Consider the following 206-nt stretch of genomic DNA (forward strand, 5'->3'; position numbering starts at 1 on the left):
ATTTTTTTATTATATTATCAATTTTCTTGAATATTTCTCTCCATATTTTATGCTATTGTACAATATATAACATATTTATTTTTGTGTTTTAAATATATGATGATTTTCGTAAGGCAAAATAAATTTATTATCATATCATAAGAGATATACAAAATAAATGTAACATAAACCACTTGAATAAAACCATTAAACCAAATAAATAAAAT

Source organism: Capsella rubella, unplaced genomic scaffold (genome assembly GCF_000375325.1).
Source record: "Capsella rubella cultivar Monte Gargano unplaced genomic scaffold, Caprub1_0 scaffold_5, whole genome shotgun sequence".
Taxonomy (NCBI): Eukaryota; Viridiplantae; Streptophyta; class Magnoliopsida; order Brassicales; family Brassicaceae; genus Capsella; species Capsella rubella.